Source organism: Schistosoma haematobium, chromosome ZW (assembly GCF_000699445.3).
Source record: "Schistosoma haematobium chromosome ZW, whole genome shotgun sequence".
Classification (NCBI taxonomy): domain Eukaryota; kingdom Metazoa; phylum Platyhelminthes; class Trematoda; order Strigeidida; family Schistosomatidae; genus Schistosoma; species Schistosoma haematobium.
The window spans coordinates 29,829,625-29,847,818 of NC_067195.1; the positions used below are offsets into that span (position 1 = coordinate 29,829,625).

The following is an 18,194-nucleotide window of genomic DNA, read 5'->3' on the forward strand; positions in this document are numbered from 1 at the left end:
AAGAGAAAGAAAGATATATTAGTCAGTAGACAAGATAACCGAAATTGAAAATCATATGATAATTTATACAAGCATTGTTCCATATAGCAAATAAATAAGGACAGAGAAAGCGTGTTGAACAACAAACGTCAGTGAGATAACTAGCTGAGTAATCATATTGATTGAAAACATCTAATACACTGCATAAGAATCATTGGAAATGAAAAATATCCAAAAATGATATTAAAAAACAAATAAACAAAACATGAATTCAATGACAGGTGGTTTAACTTGTTTATTTAAGTAAAGCAATAAATAAGAAACTATAAGAAATTCGAGTAACACATTAAAATATATGAAATATTACCTTTTTATTAGGCTCATTTTAATTGCATAGGTGATTTTATGGAGATTGTATGTGATTTGAAGGTGATTTTCGTAAAGAACAGAAAAAGGTTAGAGAACCGATAAGAACTAATAAACCACAAAACTACAATTCTATATAAACTTAGAATTTACAGGCAGGGAGAGCCCTCGCTATTAAATAGGATTAAACACAATACTTTCAGGTTTCACAGCATGGAAAACAAGACTTAATTCGTGTCAAAAATGAATTACAGGTCCAAGCGATAACTACATCTTAATTTTATTTCAAACGTCTCAAGTCCTAAGGGTAACATTCAAATAATACAAACCCTAGCCGGTTAGCATTGCACTTCGTGGTAATCGGTGTTTGGGCATACGTAACACGTGGCCCAACCATCTCAGTCGATGAAAATTCACAACCTCATCAACTGATTTACCATCATTCCCTAATATCCTGCGTCTAACCTCGCTATTACTTACCCGGTGATCCCAGCAGACGCCAGCAATATTTCTAAGGCATCTGTGGTCAAATACTAGTAGCTTACGAGTGTCTTCTACTCTCAATGGCCATGTTTCATTGCCGTAAATTAAAACAGAACGGACTGCCGCGCAGTATACTCGTCCTTTTATTGATAGACGGATATCTCGCCTTCGCCATAGGTGAAGTAAGTTGGCAAAAGCCAAGCGAGCTTTTCGAATCAGTGCTGAGATTTCGTCAGACACCAACCCATTAGGGCTGATCAGACTTCCAAGATAAGTGAAGTTGTCAACGCGTTCGACTACTTCACTCCCTATCCTTAGTTCAGGTGTTGACGCAGACCAGTCCTGAAGCAGCAGCTTGCATTTAGAGGGAGAGAAGCGCATATGAAACATTCTGGTATTGTTGCTTAGTGCTACCAAAATACTCTGCATTTTATCAGCGTCTTCACCAAACAGGACTATGTCATCTGCATATTCTAAGTCGATAAGTGGACCTCCTGGAAGGAGATCAATACCCGAGAATTCAGTAGACGAGAATGTAATTTCCATCAATAGGTCTATGATGGTTTCTGTAAAATTCACCTTTCACTTCATCTGAGCTGCAGTCGGTGGGAGTGTAGGCAGAAACGACAAAAAGGCAACGACGTGTGTCCCTATCTTTCCGAGCTCTCACGGAGCCGTTTAGCCGAAGAGCACATAAACGACTGTTAGCAGGGATCCACTCTAACAGTGCTTGTTCAGCCCTCATGCTTAGTGCTATGCCTACTCCTGCCAGTCCACGAGAGCTGGCCATTGCGTCACCAGATAAATCCAGGGTGTATCTCATTGGCTCTCCGTGTTGCCGAGGTGAGGTCAAGTGAACATCAAAGGGAAATTACTAAAGCTGAAAGAGTAGACATATACACTATACGATACATGCAGATTTATTAAAAATAAGTTTTATTTAGTAAAGAAATGGGACTATAAACTGTCCCTATAGATTCTTATAATCTTATTTTGCTAACAAAGACAATCCAAATAATTCGACAAAACCAAAAACCCAAAACACTACAAACTTTGAAATAGACAAATAAAGGCTAAGGACAAAAGAAAAACTTAATAGCGACAGGAATGAAAATGTATTTTGAGTTACATAAAGAATGAAGTGAATGAAATTTTATGGTGCTTTGATAATAATTGTTAGAAGCAAGCTGAGTCTATTGTCTATCTTAAGATCTAGAATAAAAGATTAAATATTGTAAATTATTTACTAAAATGAATTATGCGTATAAAAATTAACAAACTACACATTTTAGTCTATCAAATGGCACATTTTGATTAGTCCCACATAGAATAAGAATAGTAATTGACTGTTATACGCAACCAGAATTAATGCGAGAGAAGCACTTTCCAAGGGGTTAAATTTTATTAGATTTATTACGCTATGGTACTCGTACCCTTGAGAAAATTCGAACTGTTTAGGAAACATGAAAGGTGAATTGTTGAGATGTAGTCAGATTTTCTTAATGTATTGAATGACATGAATTAAGCAAACAAGATAAATCAGGATGTACTAATATCTGTTCATAGAGAAGTAATGTTGCCGTAGGTAAGTGTTTCCATATGAAATTACACAGTAATGTTAATGTCATTTCCGTGTTACAAATTGATTAATAACTGCATTATTAAATATAAAGACGGACGTCGAAAACGTGAAACACAAGTTTATCATAAAATCTCTATACAATTAATATGTTATACAGTACATAATTGGATGATGTAACACCATTGTCTGCAAATCTTGTTTCGTGGAAAACATTCCATTCACGCGATGATATCTAATTTATTATTGTCAATATATAGGAAGGGTACAGGTTTTGTATATCAGAATGTTTGCTGACTGATGAAATATTTATAATTGTTAACTGACTGAATAACAGCTTTGTTATCAAGTTTCACTCCAACCTTACTTTCACAAATTTGTTTACCTATCAAGTCAGACATATATACTTTTCTAGTTCAGTGACCTTTCAAAAAAAAGACGTTCAGGAGTTTGTTACCAGAAAAAATTCTTAAGATGTTAAAATAAGAAAGAAGTATAATCATGGTTCTTCGTAAACTATTTATTAATATATATATATATTTTTAAGGCAGATTTAAATTGTTCGCCTAATTTCTATATTCAAGTTAACTAGGTCAAAGGTGAAACCAAAAGCAATCAATCGTGAATAGCTGTACCTATATTAAAGATTTTATACAACGGTTTAAGGTACATTGGATATCGCTTTAGTAAAATTAAAGCAGATTTACATTTTGTCTCATGAACACTAGTTTACGTCAGCAATAAACAAATTAAATGTAGACATTTTTAATAGTTTCAGACAGTTTCCTGTGTAAAATAAGTCGGAATGCTTGAAAACAATTATTTCGAAGTATTTATGAGTTTTTATCATCCAAAAATGGTATTTCTATGAAAAAATGTTCTCTTTCTGATTTAAAGATAATTAAGCCAAACTGTTAGATATATAACGATTCGGTAGCAAAGGTGAAGTGCTCGATAACTAGCAATTATTCCTAGTAATTATTTGTCAAATTTTATTCACTAGTAATGAGACCCATGTTTTGGATTCAAAAACTAGTATAACTGTTAACTGAAAGAAAACAAACGTTTGGTCATATCACTTGGGATTTAAAAATATAGTTCTAAAAATGTAAGACTAATCGAAACATAGTTGAAAATATCAGACAACTAACTGATGGCTTTTCGTTATTTCACTACTACTGTAGTGAAGAGAACACGAGTGAGGGACAACCGAATGCATCTGATACACAATTACGGGACTTGTTAATAAAATCTAACAATCATACAGTAAACGCTTAATCTGCAAAATGTCCATCAATTGTCTCAAAATGACTCAGACTTCATTGTTCTCGCGTTTTCATACAAATTGCATTCTCTTTCCATTCTTTACTGTTCGATACTATTGTCTCTCCGCTGTCAGACATTCCGTTCACGACTAACGTCATATACTACTTATGTCGATATAAGTAGCACACACCACACTGCTAACCTCAACCATAAATCCAATAAAACGTTCACTGGTGGATTAATTTTAATTTAGCTGTTGAGTACTCATAAGTGAGAAGGCTATTTCACCTAAAACTACTAATTTTCAACTATTAAAAAACTATAACCGAAGTGGTTAAGTTGTTATGGCATATAACTTTCGACTGCTAGGTCGCAGATTCGAGTCGCTTTCCACCTACCTCGGTTTAAGCAGTTGGGTATTATCACTAGTCTTCAGATATAAAGTGTGGCTTCAGTTCATGGGATTCTATGCACTGATTCATACAGAGAGATAATTATAAAGTAGTAATAAGAACCTGGAAGTATATTGTCTAAATTAGTGAAAAGTGCGAGCCTGGTACAACCTCGAGATTGATATTAGTATCGCACATCATCATGCTTAAAGATGCTATTATAGAGCTTTATTGATTGTTTGAAAATTTCAGGATGATGTGTAACTATTTCTACTTCAGTTTGATTATAGTGTTAACTCACATCAACAAATACAATGTCAACTTTTAGTACTTTCTCATATCGCAACAAAATTGAAGCACACCAGGAAATGGAATGTGACACGATGTTTACATTTTAATTCCCGATCATTATTGTAAAACTATCACTGGGAATTAAAAACAGCACGAACTATTCTTGGAATTAGGGAATCTACTTTTAAAGAAAGAAAAATATACGATGACGACGATGTGTGTGATCGGAAAATTGGAAACACAGTCAGCTGTTAGCAGTTAGAAGCCTTGATTTATGTATAGTGCCATGACTTCTATGCACGTTTATTTATTTAAATTTGAATATGCACACATTTAAGCAGTTCGATAATTAAGAAGGATGAGGAAAAAGCAACACCAACTTGATTGAAAGAAGTAATTGACTTAAGGTTACTGATAATTCTCACATTCTTAAACGGATATATACGCAGACAAGAGTGGCTTTTCTTCTGCAAGTTATAAGCTTCCAAATAAAAAAACATTGTTTCCAACAATGTGGAAAAGATAATTTGTTTGCATAATATGTTAATATGCTAAATGTTTCGGATATCTGTTGTCGGTTAAGTAGGCAATTAAAAATACCCAACCTATTAAATATTAGGTATTCTATACATGTATGCATGAACTAATAATTGGAAGGACAAACTGAAGTTTTGACAATACTTTGTCAGCTATTATTTGTAAGTATAACAATAAAAATAATTCGTTGATAATACTATCCGAATGTGTAGTCGAAGTGAAAGCACACGATTGTAAACACCTAAAGACAACACGAAACCAAATGTATGCTTTTGTCTTGAATATATTATCAATAAGAGAGATAAAATTCATAATAACAAAACAACAAAAAGAAAATAAAGAAATAATTTACTAATATAGTAAAGTGGCGTGAAGCGAAGTCGTCCAAGTTATGCAGTCTAATCGTTTTTGTTGTGGGTCGTGACAAATGATACTATAAATTATCCATACAGATAACAATGCTCTCTTAATATTATAAATGAACACACTTGGACTACTCTATTAGCCAGACAAATATTCTTATTGAACAGGCTATAAAAAATGATTACTTTTAAAAGCAAAATATTCTAGATACGATTGTACAGAGCAATTTTTCTCTAGAAAATACAATAAAATTAAGTGCTGAAAAATATACAGATATGTAGCAGGAGTTTTTTTCTCTAACTCGACTAATCAAATGATTTTTATGACTGTAAATTATACATATGTATATAAACAGCATTCCTTTGTTAAATACTTATCTCTAATGATTAAAAAAGTTGGTCAACTTTTAAATCTGAAGTTCACTCCCAATCAATACCTAGCGCAGAAGCGGATACAAATCGGTAAAATTTGTTCCGCGAGATGTAAAGATAAAACAAAACAATGTGTAAATATAACTAAAATGTCGTTAAGGCGGTAGAAAATAAACACTATAATATTTAGATAAAAAATCACAAAAGGTACTAAACGATAGAAAGTGACTTGCAGTTTTTCGCATACTTTTAAAATGAAAATATGTTGTGTTACTTAGAAGATAATTGAGCTATAAAACGTAAGTGCTGGAGGGATAGATTATTTCACTTTTAACACTGTTAACTAAAGAAAGAGATACCTAACTGTTCATAATCCAAACAAGCTAATTAGCTTGGGTCTTCTCAGTTTGATTCCAACAGGATTAGATTAAAATTTAAGTGGCTTGTAGAAACTTATTGTATAGTCTGAATGTACAATACACTATGAAATACATTTAAAATGGCTTAAAACTAGGATACTTTGGACAGTTAATTTCCTCTACCACCAAGCTACTGGTTTGATCAACTTTGGATTTTCTGTGACATCTTTCACATGTAATCGCCATCTTTGTATACGATGATTTGTGATACAATCAGAGAACATCAAACTAGTACAAAAATACTTTTTCTGAAAAACGTGCTGTTAAGAAACAACAATGCTAATTACTTCTTCAGAATTTACAACCTACTTTTCACCTTTTAACTGCCAAGTGACAGTTGCTAGGACTAACCGGAAATGAAGTGTTACCTAACTTGGATCAACTCCATATATTAAAAGTCGATGATAATTAACCAAATCCAAACCTACTGAGCAGCTTTAAAAAGCCAAATGACATACAGAAGAAATTGTACAGTATCATTTCAGATTTCCCATCATAAAATTCTACGAAAAACACTTACATCAGAGTAATGAATAATATTACGCAGGTATAGTTCGAGATGTCTACAAAAGTAATCAATAACCTATTCGCTAAGGTGGCATCTTTGTAAAAGAATTGAAATCTTTCGATTAATTCGATTTGTCAAACGCATGTTTACTAGAACCGAATCAATTCGCTTAAAAGATTGCGAACATTGATAAAACTGCATTAAATTTAAATGCTATATCAATGGGACAAATTTCTCATGAATTTCCAGACTTGACTGGAATGTTATTCTTATTAACGGCACAGTGTTGGTGATAAATAATCTCAATAATCTAATAATATAGGATGACTGATTTATACCAATATTTAATCACAGATGAAGCAGAATAACGTTTTTAATTCAACAAATAAGTGATTTAATGGGATATAAGTATTGATATAGGATTATTCACTCGTAATCGTCATGAATTGAAGAACAATCAATTTCTGGTGAGGACTACATAGGTCCTTCATTGTTAGAAAAAAAACTCTCAACAATGTTTACCATAACCTAGAATGGGATTAAACGCAGTGTTTAAATCAGTGATTCACTGTTGTATGGGCTTCTCATTTTCTTTTATTCAATCATTTAGCTAAGTCTGTCTGTGAATAACTAGGTAAGGTAGTATGAACAAAAAGAACTTATGTGTACATTTGTCAGCATTATACTTACAAGAATGTTTGTTTGTTCACTATGTTGTTATTACTCTATCGCCCAATAGAAATACTCTATTCAAGGTTATACGTGTATGTAAAATGATATTAATGCCACATATAAAGCAACTAGCAAGCTTATACCATAGAAAGAAATGAATTAATTAACATTCGGGTCAGAGTTGAAGATCGATAATTATAATGATAATAACAATCATGAAAGGGCGTAAGTGTACGACATTTGATGTAAATTAGGCGAGACAATAATAATAATAATATTATTATTATTTTGATGGTTATTTTGGGCAAACTAACTTTCTTGTCCTTCCTTCGTCTAGACGAAAAAATTTAGTAGTTGACCTGACCTAGAAGTTGTATATAACAAAGGTAAACAATCGTGAAATGGGTAAATACGTTCACTTACGTGAATACATTATTCATGTGTGAGAGATGTGACGGCAGCTTTACGTCTAAAATACTTTCTTCACCCACACTCAACAATAGAAATTAAAACAGAAAAGATAACAGGTGGGCGAAGCCGAATTGGATGTGGTAAGCTTCGAATTTTTTAAATGTCCATCGTCTCTATTCAACTTAAGCATAACAGCTAGCGCATGGGCTGTCCTACACACTCAAAATATTCTTTACAGAAAAAACGGACTACTATAAAATCGATAGATTTAGTATTATCAGTCTACAAAACTGGCTTCAATAAAAGTAGCAATTTTTCTGATATTTGTTAGCACACTACTAAACTCAGCAATAGTTCGAAGACATTATGAATCATGGTTAGTTATACGGTTCACTTCAGTAAAACTTGATACATAAGTGGAAAATCCGAAACTTATAAAAATATTATGCTACTAATTCATTAAATGCGGGATTACTGTTTTTCAAAAAATTTTTTGTTTATAATTAAAAGCCATAATTAATTGAGGATTTCGAGAAACCCAAATTTTCTGAAGGATTAGCATACCATATATTAATTACAAATAGTATACACAATTCATTAAAACAGGTAGCGCATCTAAATATTATTTATAATAAAAAGCGACAGGAAACTATTGAAGTTCTCACGAATAAGTGTCCAATAATTTGAATTATGAAAAAAATAGATAGATAAATAGATGAACATTAATAAGCAACATGCACATGTACAATTTATTTTGAACATGTATGTTTAATAGTTCTGAGCCATGTGAAAATACTGACCCGGTACACAAATTACCATTAATCTCTTCATCATTAATGAAGAATAAATATTGTTTAGTAGCTATTATTGTTGGTTTATGAAAATATTACTTCTAATAGACGTCGAGACAAATATTTTGTACAAGTTGAAATTAATGTTTACCATGTACTGACACCGGGTACAGAACTATTGTAAATTAGAGACCAGTGGACTATTTTATTAACAAAATCAGAGATTATTCACTAGTGCGCATCAAATATCCCCTATGGAATTGCACCCAAAACCTTGAAATTACCACATAAAAGGACATTATGAAACAAGAGATACTGCACTCAAAATCTCTATTAGGTTCACCCATTTACTGTTCACGTGGAAACCCAATCTTGGATGGTTTGAGTAGGCTAAAAGAAAGCTACAGGGAAGGATAAGACGTGGTATTATTCCCTGGGGTTAGTAACTGTTGCAGTAACCAGTGTTAATGAGCGGGGACTGCCTGACTTGAGGTTTGCACTTTAGCCGCGAGCAGAAGTTTGATAACTTCGGTAGCATAGCTCATTATCAGTCACAACGACAAAGATCCATCCCCTATTTGTTCCGTTCTGGATTTCGGGTTTTAATCTTTTCGAACCCCACTTCCTATATTTGACTTTTCTCACTACCAATGTCGCTACAATTATCTTGATTCTGTTAGTATTGATCTTGTTAATTTTATCCCATTGTGCAGACTTGCCATGGTAACCTGTATTTACAATTGATTGATCACTGCGTGGTGAACAATGTCATGTGTGTCAGGGCCCATCAATCAAGTTGCAATGTGGCCACTAGTCTAGGTGACTGGACATTACGTGCACTATGTTGAGATCCAGGGTTTCGTGTCGACTACCATCTTATGGTAACATGAACTGAGATACATTTGTGCCGGACTGTATGCTGATTATGATTGACTGATTGGCACTGAAAAATTCCACTTGAACTTTAAGATTTTTTCTTTGCAGAATTTTTAATGGCACAGATAAGTTCCATTTTGCCGAAATTTTGAATAGGAACTGAAGAAGAGGGAAAGGACAAGTGGATGATAGACTACTTAAATATTCAGAAAACATATGTTCCTACTTTTATCAAACATGGATGAATTCTTATTCATCAAAAGGCTAAAACTGTTGCAAACCACCTTTGATTCACAGATCATTGCAAATGTTATATTTTCATCATTTTATGGCATTGTGTATTATATAAAGATGAATGTCTTGTTGCAATATACGTCACTGATTGTGTGAAATTTGCGAAACGTTAAAAGGTCGCTGGTTTCAGTCATTGCACTTATATAATAAGTCAGTGATTATTTGTAGACAAATCTTAACACACTCATTCTTTATACGTACATAGACATATAAAAAGTATGTGAATGTGGAGGGGTGGAGTAACAGAATTAAACAAATCCATATTCATATCAAATATTCTTTATTCAAGTAAGATAAAAAATCTTCCCGGATTTCTTCTAAGAAAGCTTCCCTTCAATTGCTTATCCTAAAGTCTAATAAATTAAAATCACATTTATTTCAACACACGGATTGGAAATGAAATATTAGTAATTTGATTGATGAATAATCATCAAAATACAAATAAACGTTTGATTAAGAAAAGATAAAATAACATAAATGAGGAATAGGACGAAAATCTTTCACTTATTTGTTATTGTCTTTACTATTATCATTATTAATACTTACTTACTTACAGGTTAATTCTGTTGACTTAAGAGTGAATGTTTAAGGTATGGGAAAAATGAATATGTTAAAGACTGATCTGTATGAACATGAAAATTGTTGGGTTTGTGAATAAAAAATTATGGAAGAGTTGAAATGTCGAATCAAGTTGAGGTAATCAATTTCCAATTATGACAGTAAATGAGTAATACTTATGAACAATTCAGTTTATTGTTCACATTCAACACGGATTAATGCATAATAATGGATAGTAATCTCATGTGATTATTTGATCATATAATGCTAATTATACTACTTACACAATACACCATTATATACTACAATGATAGGCACTTTATGGTATGCTAAAAGATTAAGACAGGTGATCTAGCTGTTAACGGTATCGCAAAGTGAAAACGAGTTACGTGTCATCATTTGGTGAACTATAGAAAAAACAAATAAACGATTTTACCAGTACTTCACAATTTGAAAGAATCTCATCATATTTGTAAAAACGATAACACAAATATACAAAAAGTCACTAAACTGAGTATATATTCACGTGCACTTTTAATATTTACAAGCTTACTTTACATACGCCAATTAACCCTTATGGAGGAGCATAGGGAGTCCACTAGCACTCTCCATCCAACTCCTTTCAAGTTGTTTCCAGGTGCTATTTATTCTTTTGATGTCTACATTCAATTCCTGGCACAATTTATTCTTTGGTCTTCCTCTTTTACCTTTCCCTTCAGGATTCCAAGTTACAGCTTACCTCATGATACAGTTTGATGATTTCCTCGATGTGTTTCCTATCCACTTCCAGCGTCTTTTCCTAACTTCCCGTTCAGCTGGAAGCTGGTTTGTCATCTCCCACAGTAGGCTGCTGTTGATGGTACCCGGTCAATGGATGTTGAGTATCTTACGTAAATAAATAATTGTACCTTTTTGACAATAGTTGTAGTAGTTCTCCACGTTTCAACTCTGTACAATCGGACTGTTTTGACGATCGTATTGAAAATTCTCACTTTGATATTGGTTGACAGTTGTTTTGAGTCCCATATGTTATTCAAGTGTAGGAATGCTGTTCGTGCTTTGCTAATACTTGCCTTTACGTTTGCATCGGATCCTCTTTGTTCATCGATTACGCTGTCCAGGTACGTGAAAGATTACACGTTTTCCAAAGTTTCTATATCAAGTGTAATTGGGTTGGTATTCCCCGTGTTTTATTTGAGGATCATGATTTTTCACATGTGTATGTTGAAGCCCACTGCTGAAGATGATATTGCTACAATGGTTATCTTCACCTGTGATATGATGGAAAGAAGTCAAAATTCGATTGATTTACTCATTATGAGTTTTGTTCAAGATTACTTCCGTTTCGATTCAATGCGATGATCATTCAGTGTAGTAATTGTTTTTTTTCTCGTATGATATTTTATTCTGTATAATATACGATATTCTTGTATTTAATTGACATGAGCTATGCTCAGTATATGATTTGTTATAACTCTAAGTATTTTCATATATGTGATTACATCTTAATTATTAATCAAAATAAGTGTACAATCAATATATAAATGAGTGTGCTTTTCGACTAAGGTCGTCGTCGTCGTGTTTTGGGGTCAATAAATCTTCATTATACTAGTCTTTGTGTTCTTAATTTCGCGTCGTGGGAATTGCCGAGGTCCCTCGTTTCGAGTATAAGTGACAAGCGTTTCCGACACAACAATCAGCGACGACCAGATGTAACAAGTAGCATTCAATTGACAAGTTATAACAACCTACGAAGTCCGAATCGTCTAGTTGTATCCAAGCTGTCCATTGTATTTAGTGCTTCTCCTGAGGTGTGAAAGTATTCATAATACAGTCGCACACCAGAACAGAAACAACGAGAGTATGCAAACTTTTCTAACACTGATCTTCACTTGGAATGCGTCTGTAAGCTGTCCTCTATGCACCACATTGCAATGCAGTCCGTTGTATAAATTCAGGATGTTGACGTTTTTCTCAGGAACTCCATAGTGTCGAAAAAGTTTGCATAATGGTACCGATCGCAGTGTGATGCCTCTGTAGTTCCCACATTTGCTGAGATCTCCTTTCTTTGGTATCTTGGTGAGGTGTCCTTCTTTCCAGTATGTCGGCATCTGTTGTTCCTCCCAAATCTTCCTGAATAGAACGTGGAACATCTTTGCATTTGCTTCTATATCTGACTTTAGTGCTTTTGCTGGTAAAATATCAAGTCCAACTCTTTTCCCATTATTGATTTGTCTGATGGTCATCCTCATTTCTAATGGCGTTGGTGGAGTGGCATCTATAGGAAAATCTGTAGGTGCTGCTTCGATGTCTGGTGGGTTCAGTTGAGCTGGTCTACTCAAGAGTTCTTCCAAGTGCTCTACCTACCTGTTCCAATGTTCATGAATCTCAGTAATTGGCTTGCTGTTTGATTGGTAAACTCACGGTATCCCATATTTTCCAGACATCCCGTGTACCTAAAGTAATTGTTGCTTTAATTGTTAGAAGAAGCATCGGCTTCGAGACTTTTGAATAACGTCAACCATGTGGTGATATAATTCTTTTTAATGAATATACTACAACTCCCAGGGTACAGTTTAAATGAAGTTTTTGGTTAGGGTGTTCAACAAGGTTGTTTTCTATGAGATGGGTTTACTGGCCTTATGCCTAACCATCCTCCTTTATCCGAGTTTGGGACGGGCAGTAACAATAGAAAGGATACAGGCGGAGTCTCGGTCTCCCATTTACGAGCTGGCTTACAATATTTTGGGGAATTTCTTGCAGTTGTTAAACCTTTTACCGATTAACCATAATGTTTAAAAAGTTCGGTCACAGTCAATCTACTCAAGACTTGGTATTTCAATCGATAATTGATATGCGCTAAATAAATATGTTAATGTTTCACTAATTACTTACATAATTAAATATTAAGGTATCATAATAACCACGAGGATATAAAACTAGAACCGCTGTCGTCTAATGACACAGTCTGTCTACTAAGTTGCAACATAACTGATAATTTAAATGATACCGAACTTTTCCAAAAGTATGAATCATCGTTGTCTGACTGTCAGTTTCTGTCGATTCAGTGAGGTGGTCATTCAGTAGTACCTATTACTTCAACAAAAACGTATCTAATTCACATGTATTGGGTACTTAGATCTTTCCATTAATATTTAGGACCCTAAGTGACCAGTCTCCTTATGGCATATGGAAAGATATGAGTATCCAATACATATGGATCAAAAATTAACTCATTTGAGAAAGCCAATGGCGAACGGCAGTGGGTCTGAGACCCAGTGTGAACACCAACTCTGGGGTGCAGGTACACATAACTGACGAGCACTAAATAGGACGAGACGCGCGTCCTGAATCCCAATGCAAACCACCATCCATCTCCGCTTAAAACATTTATCTGTTAGTTATTTAAAGGATTTGAGAAAATCTATGTTGTATAACCAATCAATAGAGTAGACTTTGAGTATTTTTCAGTTTCACAGTAGAAAATATAACCAGACATTTAATTCCAGGTGAATAAACACTAACCACTAAAAACCAAGTTCACTTGAATACATTATGCAAGTATCAATCAATAACGGCTTATGATCGAGATATGTTTTAGGAAAAAACTGATACGACAAAGTATACACATCATATGAAAGAAAAAATTGAAATGGTACGTAAATAGCAACAAATTAACGGATTTATAAATCAAATGTAAAAAAGAATTATTGAAGTTGTTTTGTTTGAAAAAACTAGATGTAAAATATTCACCAATTCCAAATTATTCGATTATTTTCATCTCTGTTCTAGATTAAAGAAATCATTTAATTGTATATATATATATATATATATATATATATATGGAGAGAGAGAGAGAGAGAGCATCAAGAAACGTTCATATAAACAAAAGTAGTTGTAGTAATTCATCTGTTTTATGTCCAGTAATAAGTGACGACGAACCGGAAGTTGATGTTAAGAAATAATGTTCATTTGAACGGGAACTATAAGAATGTACGTACCCAAGCAACCATTATAGTATATTTCGTAAGTTTTCGAATGTTTGGTTCGAAATGAAAAGGATTACAGGTACTTAGTTTATCGAAAGATAAAAAGACAACTTTCCCTCTTACAAATAGCTATAAGTAATACTTAACTACCGGAATACACAATTACTGAGCTAGGTGAGTAGTTTCACTTTTTATCTCGGTGCTATCGGTAAATGGTAGAAAACTCTAGAATTATCGAAAAATGAAGTCCCTAGTCTACAAAAGTTAACAGTAAAGAATTCGATATTCTGGAGATCTGGCATTTATTGAAGATGATTTTCATCGTTAACTAACGTAAGCTAAATCCTGTGAACTGGGAAGAAACAGCTGTAAAACCTCCTCCCTACACTAGTTGACCTTAAGTCAGTCAGTCAGCTACAACGTAGGACCAGGCACATATTTGCATCGGTCCAAGTTGCCATACCTCATCAACACAACAAGATGAACACCACATTCATAGAACTAGTTACTTCAATGGTATATAAAAGAAAGATTGCAATAAGGATATAGTACAGGAAGAAAGATTTCGTACTCAGAAAGAAAAATATGAAGCGATTTTAATCTCTTAGTTAAAAGGATGAAAGAGAGTGTATACACTGACGCCATTGTGATCGATTCTGAGCCATGTCACCAAGAGTCTCCAACCATTGGTTACGATAGTCACGCGGACCCCAACCAAGTAGTCTGCATCTACCAACATGGCTCAGATTAGAAGTTAGTGACTTCAAGCACTGATGCCACGTTTTGGTTTGGCCGCCCCTAACATTCTTCCAACCATCTCCAGCACCGGTTAGCGTTGCACGACGTGGTAATCGGCGTTCAGGCATACGTAACACGTGGCCCAACCATCTCAGTCGATGAAAATTCACAACCTCATCAACTGATTTACCATCATTCCCTAATATCCTGCGTCTAACCTCGCTATTACTTACCCGGTGATCCCAGCAGACGCCAGCAATATTTCTAAGGCATCTGTGGTCAAATACTAGTAGCTTACGAGTGTCTTCTACTCTCAATGGCCATGTTTCATTGCCGTAAATTAAAACAGAACGGACTGCCGCACAGTATACTCGTCCTTTTATTGATAGACGGATATCTCGCCTTCGCCATAGGTGAAGTAAGTTGGCAAAAGCCAAGCGAGCTTTTCGAATCAGTGCTGAGATTTCGTCAGACACCAACCCATTAGGGCTGATCAGATAAGTATTTGTAACTAGCATCCATTCAAAAAAATTGTTGATATTAGTAGTAGGAAACACAGTGATATATCAAACTAATATGCAATTACATTTTGATTTACAAGACTCTGAACCAAAACACAACTTTAATAGATGGGAATGAGTTTGAATCAGTTAAATAACGACTGTAAGTTAAATTGATTGGGCAAAGGAGTTTAAGAACCACTTGCGTTAAAGTGAACAAGGTAGAAACGAAATTAATTTTAACTAGCCGTTGTGAGTGAAATAACTAATATGCAGGTAATTTAGCCGTAATACTAATGATAAATCGCGTAAACAGTTTTATCCTGTGAGATGGTTGGGCACCATTATCAGATGATGTATGATCAACTTGCTTTTCCTGTTCATTTATATTTTGTCACATGTGTTGCTGCTGATCGCTAGACAGTTTACTCTGACTCAACTGATTCCGCTATTAAAGAAAGTGTTGTTTTTTCAACAAAGAAAAAACCATTTCATCATTGGTAAAATTGAAAAAGTTTAATTCAAAGAATTCGGGTATTTACAGCAATTTTGAACAAATAGTTGGAAAATAAGCTGCGAACATCACAAACATTTTTGTGATACTACCATTTAATTTCCTTCATTTAGTTATATACACTTCCACGCTAAATGATATGATTAAACCAATCAGTTTAATTCAACGATCCAAAATGACTTTTCAGATCCAAATAGGCGTATTAGTTATGGTGAACTTGAAACTTTGTGGTTGTTAATTTATACAAATAGACAATCAGTATTCGTTAACACGTGGGTGTCTCGTATAGATCTCTTAGTACTGACACTAGAAAGCTAAACTATTAGTAAATGTGCAACAAATGAACTGAATTTGAGTTTTCTACTAAACGTTAACAATTATCGGAATACAGACACATGCAACTGGTAAATTTTAGCAGAAAAAGTATTGGAAAATACATTACGAACATAGAAAATATAGTTGATGTTGTTAATATATTTATTAGTGATGATATGCGTAATAATTACAAGGCAAAATATTGAAGATGAAGACATAAAGTGAGAAACTGAGACCATATGCGGATACAAGACAAAAATAGGGCAGAAAAGTTCTGCTTAGAAGAAATTGATCAAAGACACTAGTCAATTTATTAGCTCCATAGAGTATATAAGACAAAAACTGTAAACTAAACAATAAGAAAATAACAAGTAAAGAGAAACATGTTGAACAGTTAGGGATTTTTTTGAAATATACTTCAATAAGATAGATATCTAGACAACTTGCCATGGCGTTTATTTACTTGCATGAGTTGAACGGTAATAAGTTTAATGCTTTAAAGATTTTCTATCCCTAGTTAAATCAAACAGACTAACTACTTTACATAAATGTAAATTTAAATAAATCATGATCAGACTACTCATATGTAACAATGAAATGGCGAAAAAAACTATTAATACATCAGGAAGTGATACCACTTGAAGAATAATCGAAAACTACAAAGCAAATAACAACTATCTGATGCAGGTCAGCAGTGTAGAATTTTGAATCAACAGTAGACGGAATCCAGAAGCGTAAGAAAATTGTTATTTGATAGCAGAATTGAAACTTCAAGGTTTATTATTCCATTCAGTAATTACCAATATTTATCTAATGACTTCAGTACAGACCGATCTTCAATCCCACTACAAGCTTCAAATATTGACAACTATTAAAATTTTAGTTAATTGAGCACCAGATTTCTGCGTTTATTTCCAATAGGAGTTACACTATACATTACGAGTCCCAAAGTAGTTCGAGATGGATTCTAAATCATGAAACCTTCATCACAAGGTTTACTGTCGACTATCTTCCACCGTTAAACGGCAAACAAAATGCAAAGTGTTGTTGCCTAGTTTAACAACAACACTTTTGGCCAAGAGTTAAGTAACCACTGGGAACTAAGTGATATCTAATAACCAACTAGTACCCAGTGACCCACTGACGTAAGCAACAAGACAACTGTGTGTTACCATGTTCACTACTATTGAGGGGTAATTGCTTTTTCTTAATCATTTTATTAAATGTAAGTCTAAAAATACTAAATAGCACTGGGATTATGATCAATTGGCAGCAACATGTGTCTGAACCATACCTATTTTGCTGGAATTATAAGCACTAATTGACTACTAAAACTAAATCATGTGAACTCATGAATTACAAATCCCTGACATCTAACTTCAAATGTATAACACCAGATGTTTTGTACTGAAACCCCGAATTAGTTGGCTAACCGATCACCATCACAGGGAAACTGGATCATCAGAAACCACCCTCCATTATGGAATAAAAACATGACATAAGCTGCTAATCAATGACTGTGGGACGTTAACCCATTATAGAGATTTAAACAGAAGTCCCAAAAACAAAGAGGTGCAACAAAGTCCTGCTGAAAACTGAAATGGGTGGAATGAAATATATTAAATTGTCGAAAATGACTGATGTTAGTTAAATAAAAAACACAAACAATGGCTGATTTTCTCACAGACTTCAATCCATAACAACAAATATACCATGTTTTATGTAGGAGCACACTAGATACTAAATTCAGGAAAAGAAGGACCAAATATACATTCCTCTTCAAAAATGTTAACCTTTCAAAAACTTCATTACTTGATAATTATGACAAATATTATGGTATTATTTTCCTTCATGAAAAAGATGATAATAATTCGCAAATGTGATAATTTTCTTTTCAAATAAAAACAAACAGTAATAATGACTCGAGTCAGATTAAACGTGAAAATTTGTTTAGGTGGACCAATTTTATGAAATCAAGGATA

At 33.8% G+C, this 18,194-nt stretch overlaps 1 protein-coding gene across 1 annotated transcript in view; it reads right to left on the bottom strand.

Annotated features, from left to right (window-relative positions):
* The window catches only part of TENM2 (Teneurin-2), a 152,594-nt gene that overhangs the window by 116,862 nt on the left and 17,538 nt on the right, over positions 1–18,194 (bottom strand). The gene's annotated exons all lie outside the window — the stretch shown is intronic.